Source organism: Saimiri boliviensis, chromosome 5, assembly GCF_048565385.1.
Source record: "Saimiri boliviensis isolate mSaiBol1 chromosome 5, mSaiBol1.pri, whole genome shotgun sequence".
NCBI classification, from domain to species: Eukaryota; Metazoa; Chordata; class Mammalia; order Primates; family Cebidae; genus Saimiri; species Saimiri boliviensis.
Window position 1 is genome coordinate 109,021,066 of NC_133453.1, and position 16,082 is coordinate 109,037,147.

Consider the following 16,082-nt stretch of genomic DNA (forward strand, 5'->3'; position numbering starts at 1 on the left):
TCAATATGCCTGCTCACAGGGCTAACCAAACCTGAACCCATCTCCTGGATTTTTGTTATTGACTCTGCCTGGAATGCATAATCCTCCATGCTTATTTCTCCAGCAAGTAACTATCCCCATTCAAGTTTCAGTTGCCAGCCATGGCACGACATGTGGCCAGCAAGATTCTAAGATGTTCCTGCAGATCCCTGACGACTGGTGTACGCAGCCTACATAACCCTCAGGACTGTGAATATAATGGATTATACTCCCATGATCAGTTTATGTATGTGACACTGTTGATGTTAAGAATAGATTATCTCAGTGAGCCTGATCTAATCATATGCACTCTTTAAAAGCAGAGAGTTTTCTCTGGCTGGTAGCAAAAGAGGAAGTTAGAGATCTGATGTAGGAGGATGTTTGACATGAAGGATTTCTCCCTTGCTGGCTTTCAAGATGGAAGGGGTCATGTGGCAAGGAATGCAGGTGATCTCTAGGAACTGAAGGGAGGCCAAGGAAATGGGGCCTCTTACAACCACAGGAAACTGAATTGTGCCCAAAACAAGAATGAGCTTTAAAGATCTTTGCAAGGGCTTCTAGATAAGAAGTCAGCCCAGCTGACACTTTGATTTCAGCCTTGCAATATAACCTAAGTAGAGAATTCAGCCTTGCCCCTATGCAAATTTCTGATCTATATAACTGGGAGCTAATAAACAGACACTGTTTTAAGTCACAAAATCTGTGGCAGTTCGTTATGCAGCAACAAAAAAGGAATACACCACATCTCCTCTCAGAAGTTATCTCTCACTTCCCCAGGCACATCTGTGACATCTTCCTCTTGCTGCTGTGGCACCCGATGCACCTCCCTGCCATGATGCAGGTCACTCTGTGTTATTATCCATACGCCTGTCTGCCCTCCTTACACCATTCTGAGTTCCTGGGCAGTGGTGACTATATAATTTTATCACTGCAAACCCAGGCACAGAGTAGGAAGGCAAAAAAAAAATTATATATATATATATATATATGTGTGTGTGTGTGTGTGTGTGTGTGTGTGTATATGTATATATACTGAATGATGATTTCTTCAAGAAAAAAAATCCCAAGATCACTAATTTGTAATCATATATACTAAATATATATGATTTAGTATATAATCATATATAAAACGCAAGATGTCAGAGATTTAATATCTAAGCAAGAGGAAAAGTCACCAATATAAAAGGAGAATGGCAAAAAAGAAAGAATAGCTACTGTAACTATACGCATGGGATGTTTCTGAGGAACACAGAGGTAAATGAAGTCCCCAGGGATGGTAAGTTAGGGAAGAGAGTAGAGAAACGAGCAGAACTATGGGGGAAAAAATCTCTCTCTAGATTATTTAGTAAACAAGTTTTTATTGAATGCCTGCTACGTGGTAACCGTAACCGGTAACTGTGAAGAACAATACAGAGGTTTAAGCTTTGAAGGGCCGGGAGCAGTGGCTCACGCCTGTAAGCCCAACACTTTGGGAGGCCGAGGTGGGCGGATCACGAGGTCAAGAGATCGAGACCATGGTGAAACGCCTTCTCTACTAAAAAATACAAAAATTAGCTGAGGGTGGTGGCGCGGGCCTGTGGTCCCAGCTACTCGGGAGGCTGAGGCAGAATTGCTTGAACCCGGGAAGCGGAGGTCACAGTGAGCCCAGATCGCGCCACTGCACTCCAGCCTGGTGCCTGGCAGCAGAGCAAGGCTCTGTCTCAGAAAAAAAAAAAAAAGAAAAAAGATTTAAATACTATCCTCAGGCATTCTGAGACCCTCCTTTCTGTGGCATACGTCTTAAAATGTTAAGATTCAAGAAGGCCTTAGATTTTATGCATAAAAGTCCTCCTTTTTTTTTTCTTTGAGACGGAGTTTTGCTCTTGTTGCCCAGGCTGGAAGAGCAGTGGCGCGATCTGGGCTCACCACAACCTCCACCTCCCAGTTCAAGCGATTCTCCTGCTTCAGCCCCCTGAGTAGCTGGGATTACAGGCATGCGCCACCACGACCGGCTAATTTTGTATTTTTAATAGAGACGGCGTTTCTCCATGTTGGTCAGGCTGGTCTCGAACTTCTGACCTCACGTGATCTGCCGGCCTTGGGCTCCCAAAGTGCTGGGATTACAAGCGTGAGCCACTGCATCCGGCCCAAGAGTGTTCCATATTTTAAACAAATAGAAGTAAACTGATTTTCCACTAAGCTCTGTTTCTGAGGTACACATCCTCGTTCCTATGCTTTTGACACCTCTTAATGGGTTTGTAACACAAATTCCTGGAAGAAACCCAGAGATATTTTGACATTACACAACAGTTTCTCTCTCACAAGTGCCAGTTCCCTTGACCCTCGGCGCTGGGGTAGCTGGGCCGGTGGGCCCCATTCCCATCTCTCTCATTTCAAATGCTGCAGTGGAAATGTGGTCTGGAAAATGAATGAAAGGGGTGGATCCAGAATGTACCGAGAAACCAAGTAGAAGCTCAACAGAGAAGAATGGTACAGGAAGTTGTAAGGAGTATTTAAGGAAAGGAGAAGAGAGGGGGCGGGAAGATGCTTTCTGGATCAAATCCCGTGGGCGATGAGGAGCGAAGGAAAGGGTTTTAGACTCTAGCTTTGGGGGTGGGGTGTCAACTCATGTCTCTGGGCTGAGGTTTCCACATCTGTAAAGCTGGAGAAGTAAGACTTGCCTGGCCAACCAATGTACACAACCATTGTTACAACCAAGTATCGATGGTGATAAGAACTAAACAGAAAACACAACTAACACTCAGCCGGTCTCCAAGGGGGTGGTTTAAGGTTAGGTGGCAAGCCTGAAGTAATTTCTAAAGTCCCTTAGGAAAAAAATTCTGAAACTTGAGTCACAAATTAAGAAGCAGACGGCTTTTCACCTTGCAAACGACCTGCCATAGACTCAGTCCGTCACTGCCTCTGCTAGCTCTGCTACCTTTGGGCCCCGTCCGCAGCCCACGTGGGAGACCCCTCCCGGGACCTACTCGGACGTCTGGGACCCGCCACTTCGGCAGGCTGCAGACAATCCCTGTACTCGTGCGCCGCGCCCGCGAAACAGCGCAGGCTGCCCGGGGCCAGGGGCGGGCCGAGGCCGGGGCGGAGCCAGGACTGGGAATCCCCGAGCCGGCCGGCCGGCGGGGGGCCGGGGAGTGTGTGTGGGCGTAGCGGGCCTCTGCGCAGGCGCCGATCCACTCCCCTCGGCCGGGCGCGCGGCCGCGGCGGGTTCCATCCCGGCGGGCGGAGGGGGGCGCGTGCACGAGCGAGCGGCCATGACGTGCGCCGCTCTACGCCCGACGTCACGGGTCCGTGTGTAGTGGCGGCCGGGCTGCCTGCCCTCAGCGGCGGCGCCTGACGAGGGTGCTGCGGCCGCTGGGCGCAGCGTTCGAGGGGCGCACGGCCCGCGGCGGCGACGAGGACGACGACCGGTGCGCTTGGCGCCCCTGTCCGCGGAGTCGCCACTCCCGCCTCTTCTACGGTCTCTGGCCGCGCGGGCCCGCGGCTTTCTCCTTTCCTGCCCCGCTCCCCGCGGGCCTCGGGGTTGCAGCAGCGAGAAGCACCGAGGAGCGCCGGGAGGACCTGGCCGGCCGTGAGGATTCACGCGCTCGCCACCCCGTTCGGCCCGGGCTTCATGTGAAAGAGGGACGGGCCTGGCTCCCCGGCCCGTGCCGGACTCCTCGCGCGCCCCGCCGGCGCCCGGGGGCCCAGCGGCCGCCCCCGACCGGGCCACGGTGACAGGCCGCGCGGGGGTGGAGGGCGGGTTCGGCGGGGGCGGCCCCTCCTTGGGCCTGCGGCTCTCTACGTCCCTGCGGAGCAGCCGGTACGTGCGTGTGTGCGTGCGCGCCCGTGTGTGTGTGTGTGTGTGTGTGTGTCTGTGTGTGTGTGTGTGTCTCGTGTGTCTGTGTGTCGGGGCCGCGGGCTGGGGGTGTGTGTGTGTGTGTGTGTGTGTGTGTGTGTCTGTCTTGTGTGTCTGTGTGTCGGGGCCGCGGGCTGGGGGCCGGGAGGGGGCTGGCGGCGGCCTAAGCGCCGCTCGGCGGGCGGAGGTTTGGCCGGTGATTGCCTGGCTCCGGGAGGGTGGACCTTGGGCCCCCTGCAGCCCGTTCTGAAGCCCAGGTCAGCGCGAGGTAGGCTGCTGGGCTGTTAGTGTCAGACACGTACCCTGCAGAGGTTTTAGAAGGTAGGATGCAGTTGGTGTTGGGATGAAGCAGAAATGATTTAAGGTTGTTTTCCCCTTTTCTCTTTACGGAATATTTAGGCAGCACTTACGGTGCTGTTAGTCTGTGCCCGGCAGTTGTGCATTCTCTCTCTTCATCTTCCCAGCCCAATGGAGTGGGTCTATTGCCCCATTTTACAGCCGAAGACTTTGAGGCTCAGAGACATTCAGGCGTTTGGTCATGAAGCTAGTAATCCAGGAAGGCTTGGTTCGAATATGCGGATGGCTTTTTGTAAGGCTATTTCTCGTCTTGTAAAAATAAATGCGTGAAGAAAATGAGACTAACTGGGCAGTTTCTTTAATGGGAAAAATTCGAAACACATTGGCAGATACAGTTTACTTTTCCCTAACGTAGGCTCTTCGTTGTCTTTTGCCAAATCATTTCTTTGGCTTTAAAAATAAAAATAAAAAGATGGCTTCAGATACCTTTACTTTCTATGCACTAGTACTGTACAGAAAAAAATTTGCTCTCTTACAAAAAAGAAATACACTTGGTGAAACTGCATAAATGTTGAAAAGTTACAGATTGACTTTTGTAGTTTGTCCTTGATGGCTAAAGGGAACTCACAGTGGGTTATTTGCTTGAGATTCCCTTCTTGCAAAATTTGTTGCTGGATTATGTGGCAATTTAGTGATTTGTGCATTGTCTTATGCAATATTTTTTAGTTCAGTGTGAAATTTTAATGTGTAGAATATCGTAGAAAGTTTGGTGGTGTGATTCTTTTTCATTTATATGGAGTGCTACTAATCAGTGTTTGTAAGGCAACCGAAAATTCTCATTTTAGCATGGGTTTTTGGGGTTTTTTCTATGGTCAGGGGAAAAAGGAGCCAGAGCTCTGTACAGAAAAACAGTTGATACATTCCATTGAGTAATTGAAACTTTATGCATAATTGCAAATGTTTAAGAAGTCTATTGATGCCCAGTTATGCTAGTCTGTTATTTTCCTAGTGTATTATCAGGTTGAAGAAAATTTGTGGTCTTGCAGTCTCTGTAGAGAAAAGGTGAAATTACAAAGTTAACATGTGGATGCTTTACAGATTGATTTGTTGTTTGGTTAAAATATAAGTGTATGTTGAGTCATTATAGAATGGTTATCTATGTGCCTGTTCTGAGAAACTAGCTGTTAAAGGCTTATCTTAAATGATTGAATCGCATTAGAGACTGAATCTTTTAAGTAATGTTTTAAGTTGAGCTTTTGTTTCTCATTTACTTTATTTGTACCCAAGCGGTAAACTAATAGGTGCTGTATTAAAATAAAGTCATGTTTGGTACTCCACATTTCCTACAGCATTGATTTCAGGTTGATTTGCTCTTTTCCTGTAGAGCTATTTGCCCCACCTCCCACTTTTTATTGTCAAACAATTTCAAGCATACAGAAAATTTGGTAATAGTAGAACACTTGTATGATGACCCTCTAGATTAAACATTTGTTGATATCTTGCCATATTTGGTTTATCTATAAGTACATGTACAGGCATACCTTAGAGAGAGTGTGGCTTTTGGTTCCAGACCACTGCAATAAAGCAAATGAAGTGAGTCACACAAATTTTTTAGTTTCACATTGCATATAAAGTTACGTTTGCAATATACTTTAGTCTGTTGTGTGCAATGGCATTATGTCTAAAAGAAATGTATACTTTAATTAAAAATTATTTATTGCTAAAAATTGCTAAAGAGCATTTGAGCCTTTAGAGAGTTGTAATCTTTTTGCTGGTGGAGGGTCTTGCCTCCATGTTGATGGCTGCTGACTAGTAAGGGTGGTTGATAAGGGTGGTGGTTGAAGTTTGGTATGACTGAGGCAATTTCTTAAAAGAAGACATTAGTGAAGTTTGCTGCATCAATGGACTCTTCCTTTCATGAAAGATTTCACTCTAGCATGTGATGCTGTTTGTTACCCCTTCAATAATATTCACAGCATCTTCACTAGGATTAGACTCCATTTCAAGAAGCCACTTTCTGGCCAGGCGTAATGGGGTCACGCTTATAATCCCAGCAGTTTGGGAGGCTGTGGCAGGAGGATTGCTTGCACCAAGCAATTCAAGAACAGCCTGGGCAACATGGCAAAATCCCATTAAAAAAATACAAAAGTTGGCCGGGTGCGGTGGCTCACGCCTATAATCCCAGCACTTTGGGAGGCCGAGGTGGGTGGATCATGAGGTCAAGAGATCGAGACCATCCTGGTCAACATGGTGAAACCCTGTCTCTACTAAAAATACAAAAATTAGCTGGGCATGGTGGCGTGCACCTGTAGTCCCAGCTACTCGGGAGGCTGAGGCAGGAGAATTGCTTGAACCCAGGAGCTGGAGGTTGCAGTGAGCTGATATCGCGCCATTGCACTCCAGCCTGGGTAACAAGAGCGAAATTCTGTCTCAAAATAAACAAACAAACAAAAAACCAAAAAAACCCTCAAAAGTTAGCTGCTCGTGGTAGTTGGGGAAGCTGAAGCAGGAGGATTGTTGAGCCAAGGAGATCAGGGCTACAGTGAGCTGTGACACTGCATTCCAGCCTGGGCAACAGAGCAAGACCCTGTCTCAAAAAAAAAAAGAAAAAAAAAAGTGACTTTGTTTCCTCATCCATAAGAAGCAACTTCTTATCCATTCAAGTTTTAGCTCCACTTCCAGTTGTAGTTCTTTTGCTGTTTCCATCACATCTGCAGTCTCGAACCCCTCAAAGTCATCCATGAAGGCTGGAATCAGCTTCTTTCAAATTCCCATCAATGTTGATGTTTTGACCTCCTCCCATGAATCATCAGTGTTCTTAATAGCATCTAAAATTATGAATCCTTTCCAGAAGGGTTTCAATTTAGTTTGCTCAGATCTATCAGAAGAATCTGATCACTCTCTATGGTAGTTACAGCCTTACAAAATATATTTCTTTTTTTTTTCTTTTTTTAGCTTCACAGTGCATGTAAAGTTATGTTTACAATATACTGTAGTCTATTAAAGTATGCAATGACATTCTTTTAAAAAGTATATAAATTAAAATTCTTTATTGCCAAAAAATGCTAAAAGAACATCTGAACCTGGTTCAGGCTAGCCTAATTTTTTATTTTCATTTTTAGAGTTAGCATCTCACTATGTTGCTCAGGCTGTTTGCAAACTCTTGGCCTCATATGGTCCTCCCACCTTGGCCTCCCAAAGTGTTGAGATTACAGGCATGAGCCACTGTGCCTAGCTGTATTTCTTAAATTAATAAGACTTGATGAAAGTATCCAAATTGGAAAGGTCAAAATACCCCTGTTCCCTGATGACATGATCTTGCTTATACTTAGAAAAACGTAAAGCTGCCACCAAAAACCTCTTAAATTTGGCAATTCAGTAAAGTGTCAATACAAAATCAGTGTACAAAAACGAGCAACATTTTTGTACACTAATAGTGATCCAATTGAAAACCAAATCAATAAAGCAATCTTTTAAAAAAAGACGAAATCCACCTAGAAATGTATTTAACCAAGGAAGTGACAGATCTCTGTAAGAAGAACTACAAAGCACTAATGTAACAAATTCTAGATGACACAGACAAATGGAAAAACATGCCATGCTCATTGATTGGAAGAATCAGTTTTGTCAAAATGGCTATACAACTTGATATGGTTTGGATATTTGTCCCCTTCAAATCTCATGTTGAAATGTAATCCCTGGTGGGGCCTGGTGGGAAGTAACTGGATCATGGGGGGTGGGTCCCTCATGATTGGCTCAGTGCCATCTCCTTGGTGATGAACAAATTAATGTGAGATCTGGTTGTGTGTGGCATCTCTCCACTCTCTCTCTTGCTCCTGCTCTTGCCAAGTGATGTCCTTGCTCCCACTTTGCCTTCTGTCATGAGTAAAAGTTCTCTGAGGCCTCACCAGAGGCCAAGCAGGTGCCAGTAGCATGCTTCCTGTACAGCCTGCTGAACCAATTAAACCTCTTTTCTTTATAAATTATCCAGCCCAATGTATTTCTTTAGAGCAATGCAGGAATGGCCTAATACACGATCCAAAACAATCTATGGATTATCAAATTACCAATATCACCTGGGTGCAGTGACTCAGGCCTGTAATCTCAGCACTTTGGGAGGCCAAGGCAGGTGGATCACCAGAGGTCAGGAGTTCGAGACCAGCCTGGCCAACATGGTGAAACCCTGTCTCTACTAAAAATACAAAAATTAGCGGGATGTGGTGGCAGTAGTCCCAGCTACTTAGGAGGCTGAGGCAGGAGAATTGCTTGAACCCGAGAGACAGAGGCTGCAGTGAGCCAGTATCGTGCTACTGAACTTCATCCTGGGCAACAGAATGAGACTCTGTGTCAAAAGCAACCAACCAACCAACATCATTCTTTACAGAATTAGCAAATACAATCCTAAAATTCATGCAAAACTAAAAAGCCCAAATAGCCAAAGCAATCCTAAGCAAAAGGAACAAAGCTGGAGGCACCACATTACCTGACTTTAAATTATACCACAAGGTTATAATAACCAAAACAGTATGGTACTGGTATAAAAACAGCCATATCGATCAGTGGAATGGAATAGAGAACCTGGAAATAAAGCCACAGATTTACAATTAACTGATCTTTAACAAAGATGACAAGAAGACAGAATGGGGAAAGGACGCCTTCCTTAACTATGGTGCTGGGAAAATTGGATTGCCACATGTGGAAGAATGAAACTGAACCCTTATGTCTCACCATATGTAAAAATAATCTCCAGTTGGACTAAGGACTTTAAGATGTGAAGTTATCAAACTACTAAAAGAAAACCTAGGGAAAACTCTTCTGGCCATTGGTCTAGGCAAAGAAGTTGTGACTAAAACCTCAAAAGCACAGGCAACAAAAACAAAAATAGACAGATGGGACTTAGTTGAACTAAAAAGCTTCTGTACAGCAAAGGTAATAGCAGAGTCAACAGACAGCCTGCAGAGTAGAAGAAAGTATTTGCAGACTATACATCCAATGGGGACTAACATCCAGAATTTACAAGGAACTCAACTAAAAAATTAATGATAAAAAAAATCATAATCCCGTTAAAACATGGGCAAAGGACATGAACAGACATTTTTCTTTTTTTTTTTTAAAGACAGGGTTTCACCATGTTGGTTGGGCTGGTCTTGAACTCCCGACCTCCGGTGATCTGCCCGCCTTGGCCTCCAAAGTGCTTGGTTTATAGGCATGAGCAACCGCGCCTGGCCTCTTTTTTTTTTTTTTTTTTTTTTTCCAGACAGAGTCTCACTCTGTTGCCCAAGCTGGAGTGCAGAGGCACGATCTTAGCTCACTGCAACCTCCATCTTCCTGGTTCAGCCTCCCAAGTAGCTGGGATTACAGGTGCATGCCACCATGCTTGGCTAATTTTTTTTGTATTTTTAGTAGAGATGGGGTTTCACCACGTTGGACAGGGGGTGGATAATGAGAAATTACTTAATGGGTATAATGTACTTTATTTGGGTGATAGATACCCTAAAAGCTCTAACTTCACCACTACGCAGTCTATGCATGTAACAAAATTATACTTGTACCCAATAAATTTATACAAATCCAAATGGAAACAATTTTTTAACAGATCAGAACAGTGGGTGTGCTGGGTGGCTATTGGAATGTCACTGTTCCTAGGACTTTAAAATAAGTATTTGTACATACACACAAAGACTTGAAAGTTGAAGTGACTCCTTAATCTATGACTGCAATATGAATGTTGTGTTAGCAGGCGTGAAAACAACATTAATTTTGTCCATCTTCATCAGAGCTCTTGGGTGGCTAGGTGCATTGTCAATAAGCAAAAGGAATCCTTATTTTTGAGCAGTAGGTCTCAACAGTGGGCTTAAAATATTCATTAAAGCACGCTATAAACAGATATGCTGTCAGTCATCCAGTTTTTGTTGTTCGATTTCTATAGTATAGGCAGACTAGGTTCTGTATAATTTTTAAGGACCCTAATCTCAGAGTGGTAAATGAACACTGGGTTCAGCTTAAAGTCATCAGCTGCATTACCCTTAACAAGAGAATCAGGCCTGCCTTTGAAGCTTTGAAGCCAGGCACTGATTTCTCTTCTCTAGCTGTGAAAGTCCCAGGTGCTGCCATCTTTTAATAGAAGGCTGTTTCATTGCCACTGAAAATCTGCTATTTAGTGTAGACACCTTCATCAGTTAGATCTTCTAGATAACTTGCTGCACCTTCCACATCAGTACTTGCTGCTTCACCTTGCACTTTTGTGTTACGGAGGTAGCTTCCTTAAACTTCATGAACTGTCCTCTGCCAGCTTCCAGCTTTTCTTCTGCAGTTTCCTTCCTTCTCTCAGCTTTCATAAAATTGGAGAGCGTTAGGGCCTTGCTCTGGATTGGGCTTTGGTTTAAGGAAATGTTGTGGCTGGTTTGATCTTCTATCCATACTAGTAATACTTTATCTGTATCGACAATAAGGCTGTTTCGCTTTCCTATCATTTGACATGCCTCGTGTATGAATCTTAATCATTCCTAGCTTTTGATTTAAAGTGGGAGATGTGTGAGTCTTCCTTTCACTTGAAAACTTAGAGGCCAATATAAAGTTATTAATTGGCCTACTTTCAATATTTTTGTGTTTCAGGTAATAGGGAGACCCAAGGAGAGGGAAAGAGGGGGATGAGAACTGGATGGTGGAACAGAGCACACCAACATCTATTCGATTCATTGCCTTATATTGGCATGGCTTGTGGCACCCCAAAACAATTACAATAGTAACATCACAAATACTGATCACAGATCACCATAGCAGATACAACAGTGAAAAAGGTTGAAATATTTCAAGACTGACTGAAATACAAAACAGATATACAAAGTGAGCAGAGTGCTTTGAATAATGGTGCCAATAGACTTGCATGATGCAGGGTTGCCACAGACTTTCAGTTTGTAAGAAAACACATTATTGTGAAGCACAATAAAAAATGAAATGAAGCAGGGTGTACCTCTACTGAAAGAAAAGAACTATCAACCTGAAATTCTAGACCCTGGAACTACATATTTCAAAAATAAAGGAGAAATAAACACTTCCAGATATTAAAAAAAAAAAAAAAACTGAAGCAGAATAAAATGAAGCACAATAAAATGAAATATATTTTCAGCTGAACCATTTGAAACTAAGCTATGGACATTATGACATTTTACCCCTAAACATGTCACATGCATCCCCTAAAGTTAAGGACATTTTCTTACATAACCAAAATGCCGGTATTTTTACTTTTCTTAGGTGTGATAATTCTTTAGTATACTCTAATATCCATATTTACATCTCATTCATACTGAATTGTCATTTTGGTTTGTACCCATACGCACCAAATCAGGATCCCATCAAAGTTTATTCATTGCATTTAGTTAAGTCTTTTTGACCTCTTCTAATCTAGAGTAGCCTCACCTCTTCCCCACTTTAAAAATGACAATGATTTTTTATAAGACAGTTTGTCTTCTAAAGGGACTCATATTCTTGATTTGTCAGATTTTTTCCCCCCTCATAAGGTTGTTTAGCTTGTTCCTGTGAAGCTTAAACTAGGTTTAAAGGGTTGGTTAGTTTTAATTTAAACATTTTGGGCAAGAATACCTAATACGTGATTGTATATATTTTATATGCCTCCCATTAGGAGATGTACACTGTGCAGTACCATTATTTGTGATGCTAAGTTGAATCGGTTCTTTGAGGGGAGTAAAGTGAGGTACATTTTCCCACTGCAGTCAGCAAGTAATCTGTGGCATGATAAATTAGTACTGTAGTGATAGCTTGTTCTACAGTGATAGCTGTAGTATCTTACCTGATAGTTGTAGTATCTTTTGCTGATCTTCGTCAGGCTTTTACATTTCAGTGTTAATAAATGTTTGTTGGTTAATAAATGTTTGATGGAAACAAATCACAAGAATTAAAAAATATCCTATCACCTAGTTTAATCAGAATCTTGATTTTGTGGATTTTAAAGATTTTAACAAAGAATTCAAAATATCCTTTGTTACGACTTTTATAAGAAACCTGGCGTGAGAAAAATGGGAATAACTCAATGCTGGTCTTATGTACTCTTAAGAAGGCATTTAAATATTTCTTAGATAACATCTACTACGCAGGAATAGCCAGAAATATAAAGGAAGGGTGGGACTACTAAAATACATTTCGGGAAAATTGTCTATATTCTGATAAAATGGCAGGAGCACTGGATTGAGAGTCAGAAGATCATTCTTACCATTAGTTGAGGTTCAAGAATTATAATTTTTTGAGCTGGGCTGTGTGGTACATGCCTCAGCTACTCAGGAGGCTGAGGTGGGAGGATCCCTTGAGCCCAGGAGTTGGAAGGTATCCTGGGCAACATAGCAAGACCCTGTATCAAAAATCAGGACAAAAAGAATGATAAATTTTTAAACTTTACTGCCTGTTCTTACTTCATTGTGATTGCATTAGTAAACATTATGAGTAAAGAATGAATTTCTGATAATGAGGTATGTTGGTTAAGTTTAGAAGTGAACCACATTTTTTCTGAAGCCAGGTATAAGCAAATCAAGTGTATGTAATACAAAGTTGAGTTTATTTCTCAACTCACTAATTAACCAACACTTAGTAGGTGATTGTTTTAAAGAAGGTTTCATAACAGGATTTTCTTAAGTAGCACATTGTCTCATTAAAAATATGATTTAATTAATGAAACAGTTTACATGAAGTTTTACTACACATCTCTTGTCAATCGGGATGAATCATACATAGGGAAATAAAATATCTTTTATTCTGAAAGTGTTGTGTGAGATATATCTGTATAGCTATATCTACACACACTTAACAATAAACGTTAATTTTGTCTTTTGTCTTGTATATCCCTGGGATTTATTTGGAACGTTGGTTGACTATATTTCTCTTGGTAGTTAATCACATAGCTGCTTTGTAGTATTTCTTGTATTGTTGCTTTTATTGTTACTTAACTCTTAAAGAGTTAGCATTAGGTCTTAACTCCTACTTTGTTGTTGTTGTTGTTTATACCTTGTATTCTCAACCGGTAGGAGGATAGGGATAGAATCTTTTTTTCTTTTTGAGACGGAGTTTCCGCTCTTGTTACCCAGGCTGGAGTGCAATGGCGCGATCTCGGCTCACGGCAACCTCCGCCTCCTGGGTTCAGGCAATTCTCCTGCCTCAGCTTCCTGAGTAGCTCGGATTACAGGCACGCACCACCATGCCCAGCTAATTTTTTGTATTTTTAGTAGAGACGGGGTTTCGCCATGTTGACCAGGATGGTCTCGATCTCTCGACCCCATGATCCGCCCGCCTCGGTCTCCCAAAGTGCTGGGATTACAGGCTTGAGCCACCGCGCCTGGCCGAGGGATAGAATCTTTAAATTTCCTGCTGTAACTAGCATATGGCTTTTGTTACAAGTGCTCAACGGTTACTTGTTTGTAGTACCATACATTTTAAAAGCACTATGAGGTTTATAAACTTTGGAATTTTTTCTGAAGGTAATTTTTTTTCCCATTTGTGTGGTTAGTCATTTAGTGTGGACTTTAATAATGACAAATTAAAAGAATAACATATTTTGTCAGCATTCTTTGGATCGTTCTCAAGTTAGGTCCCCTTATTGTTATTGAGAATGCTCCTAGAGCACTCTGTGCACACTTGCCTCTACCATTGTACTTGTCACATTGCACTGTAATCATCGCTGTGTCCTTCAGTAGTAAGTTAGCTCATCAAGGACAGAGGCGGTGTTTTGTTGTTGGGTGCTCCAACACGTAGCACAGTGCAGACAGCAGGGATCTCCTTTTGTAGTGCTGTAAGGTTACTTAAAAGGTGATGCCTCCCAAAATCAATGATGATTTAGAGAAGTTTTGTTTTGAAATTACTGTGTAATTCATTGAGTACCTACTATGTACCAGAGTGAGGATGGTATTTCCAGAAGGCCTTGAAGAGTCATCAACAGTTCAACTAAGTTAACAAACCTTATACATTAACTGTACAATACAATACAATACAATACAATAACATAAGCACAGTCATGTGCTTATAATGTGTATTGAAAAAACTTAAAAATATAGACAAGATAAAGAAAATAAAAGTAGTGCATAGCTAAGACTATGAGCTTGGGATTTAGACCTGAATGTGAGTCTCAGCTCCACTGTTTAACCTTTCTAAGTCCCACTTCTCTGTAAAATTGGGGTATAATGTCTTACTCATAGGTTTTTTTTTTGTTTTTTTTTTTTTTAATGAGGTTTAAATGAGGTAATATGTTTAGGACAATGCCTAGCATATAGTAAAGTGTTCCAAAAACATTACCAGTTATTGTAAAAATCTCTCATCCACATAGATTGTGTCTATTTTGATGTACAAAGAAGCTCTCTAATGTGATTGGGAGGTAGTATTTATTAAATTTTAAAGTTATTAATGTAAAGGGAATTAAAATGATATATTTTACCTTAAATATTTTGTTTTGTTTAAGAATACATAGAGGCCGGGCACCATGGCTCATGCGTGTAATCCCAGCCCTTTGGGAGGCCAAGATGGGTGGATTGCTTGAGCCCAGGAGTTGGGAGACCAGCCTAGGTGTCTCTTCAAACAAAACCCCAAAAAATTAGCCAGGCACAGTGGCATACGCCAGTAGTTCCAGCTATGCCAAAGGCTGGTGGGAGGATTGCTTGAGCCTGAGACGTCAAGGCTACAGTGAGGAGTGATCATGCTACTGCTTTTCATTCTGGGTAACAGAGTGAGACTCCATCTCAGAAACAGAAAAACCCAGAAAACAAACAAACAAAAAATATATAGAGAGATGTAAAGCAGTCTGCATATATGCTCCATCTAGAGATGTATGATTTTTCCTCCTGGACTGTTACAGTTGATTCACCTATATTATACCTGATTTAACAGTTTTTTTGTTAACTAACTGTTGAGTCTTTCTAAATATTTAGCTTCATTTTTATAGAAGCAACTCTTCATATTTACAGTTTCATTGATTTATGTAATATTTAATCAGAATTTTATAACATACTATATGTTATAAACTATAAATTATGATAACTAGTATATAAATATAATTTCTGGTAAGTTGATGGGAGCATAAACCAGTAGGTTTGATAAAAAGCTTAACTAGTGGTAAATGTTCAGTAATTTATTAGAATGGATAGTGTTGGTTAATTTGCCAATTTAGTTTCTTAAGGATGTTAGAGAAGATAAAATAGTGTTGTCTTGCCTTCTAGTATCTCTTAGTATATGAAAGTATTATACAGATATTGGCTGGGCACAGTGGCTTACACTTGTAATCCCAGCACTTTGGGAGGCTGAGGTGGGTAGATCACAAGGTCAGGAGTTCAAGACCAGCCTGGCCAACATGGCAAAACCCTGTCTTTATTAAACATACAAAAATTAGCTGGGCGTGGTGGCAGGTGCCTTTAATTGTAGCTGTTCAGAAGGCTGAGGCAGGAGAATCTCTTGAACCTAGGAGTCGGAGGTTGTAGTGAGCCAAGATCGTGCCATTGCACTTCAGCCTGTGCCGTAAGAGCAAGACTCCATCTCAAAAAAAAAAAAAAAAAAAAAAAAAAAGAATAAAGACAGTATTATACAGATATTTAAACAAAAGATTCAGCGCTACATAATAATAACTCACTGGCTGGGCGCGGTGGCTCAAGCCTGTGTAATCCCAGCACTTTGGGAGGCCGAGGCGGGTAGATCACGAGGTCAAGAGATCGAGACCATCCTGGTCAACATGGTGAAACTCCGTCTCTACTAAAAATACAAAAAATTAGCTGGGCATGGTTGCGCGTGCCTGTAATTCCAGCTACTCAGGAGGCTGAGGCAGGAGAATTGGCTGAACCTGGGAGGCGGAGGTTGCGGTGAGCCGAGATCGCACAATTGCACTCCAGCCTGGGTAACAAGAGCGAAACTCCGTCTCAAAAAAAACTCAATTATGTTTCAGCTC

At 42.3% G+C, this 16,082-nt stretch overlaps 1 protein-coding gene across 1 annotated transcript in view; it reads left to right on the plus strand.

The window, feature by feature from the left end:
• Positions 1-3,294: 3,294 nt before the first annotated feature.
• The window catches only part of MAP3K2 (mitogen-activated protein kinase kinase kinase 2), an 80,812-nt gene continuing 68,024 nt past the window's right edge, over positions 3,295-16,082 (plus strand). The window contains exon 1 of the mRNA XM_039479994.2: positions 3,295-3,817. The gene's annotated coding sequence lies outside the window, so the exon portion shown is untranslated. The remainder of the gene's footprint in view (positions 3,818-16,082) is intronic.